The 1,317-nt window shown below is 49.9% G+C and overlaps 1 protein-coding gene across 1 annotated transcript in view; it reads left to right on the top strand.

Annotated features, from left to right (window-relative positions):
* The window catches only part of ECHDC2 (enoyl-CoA hydratase domain containing 2), a 42,507-nt gene that overhangs the window by 29,283 nt on the left and 11,907 nt on the right, over positions 1–1,317 (top strand). The window lies entirely within an intron of this gene.

Below are 1,317 nucleotides of genomic sequence, written 5' to 3'. Positions count from 1 at the left end.
AGGCAGGAAGTGGTTGTGGAGAGAGAGCATGGGAGGAATATGGTTTTCAGGTTTTCAAGGGGATATAGCTTAGTCCCTCCATCTGAGCTATTGGGATCTTGGTGCCCAGCGTGGAGCCTGCCCTGGCAGGACAAGTATATAGAAAAAGGTCTCCCTGACCTGGCAGCCCTGGCAAAGATCCTCACCCTACCCTGTTCTCTTCCTTTATCTCCATCTCTGTCTGACCTCTATTAAGGTCACTTCATGTCCCTGTTAGCACCACTCCTCACTATCCCAGATTAGCACAGGGAAATAGACAGGCTCCCAGCTGTCTGGGTCTGACCCCAACTGGCTCTGGAATCCTTGGCTAGTTCCTGCCACTCCCTGGGCCTCAGTTTTCCCATCTGTCATAGAGAGGTTGGAACTAATCAAAGACTTCCAAAGGCTCTCCCTGCCCTGACTTGGTATGGTCTAGAACTTGAAGAGACCGTCTTCACCCTCTACTCCCACCTCAGCCTCCTACCATCTGGCCTTTGATGACCTCACCAGAGTCACTATTCTCATCGACGTCCTTGCCCATCTCCATTCCACTGTATCCTACATTCGCTTCTCGGTTCTCTTATCTTACCTGACCCCTCAGCCTCCCTGGACCCCACTGACCCCTCCCTCCTTTAAAAAAAATAACCAGTTGTATAGTGATGCATGTCAGTTATTTTACAATAAAACTGGGGGGAGGGAATCAATAAGTTTTTTATTTTATATAATTTTAAAATTGTGGAAATACATACCATGACACTAAATTTACCTTTAAAATGTTTTAAGTGTTAAAATTCAGTGGCACTAAGTATATTTACAAGGTTGTGCAACTATCACCACTGTTCATCTCCAGAAACTTCTTATGAGCACAAAAAAACTCAGTCCCCATTAAGCAATCCCTCCCCTTCTCACTTTCCCACAGCCCTGGTAACGGTCTCCGGGCTGCGGCGGCCAGCCATAAGCCCTGCATCTGGTGCCTGTTGGTTATCTGAGTGGCACTCCCCCTGTGGGAGCGCACTGACCACCAGGGGGCAGGCAGCTCCTGCGTTGAGCATCTGCCACCTGGTGTCAGTGCTCATCACAGTGGCCAGTTGGTCCTTTTTATGGTTGAATATTCCATGTATATTCACACATTTTATTAACCCACTAGAGGCCCAGTGCACGGATTCCTGCACCGGTGGGGTCCCTCGGCAGAGTCTGCAGGGATCAGGCTGAAACCCACAGACCAACACCGCCTGCCACTCTCGCTTATCCCAGCCCCACTGCACCTGCTGTGGGCTCATGCCCAGTCAGTCCCGGTAC

Source organism: Myotis davidii, unplaced genomic scaffold (genome assembly GCF_000327345.1).
Source record: "Myotis davidii unplaced genomic scaffold, ASM32734v1 scaffold79, whole genome shotgun sequence".
NCBI classification, from domain to species: domain Eukaryota; kingdom Metazoa; phylum Chordata; class Mammalia; order Chiroptera; family Vespertilionidae; genus Myotis; species Myotis davidii.
This window is presented reverse-complemented; position numbering and strand designations above follow the sequence as displayed.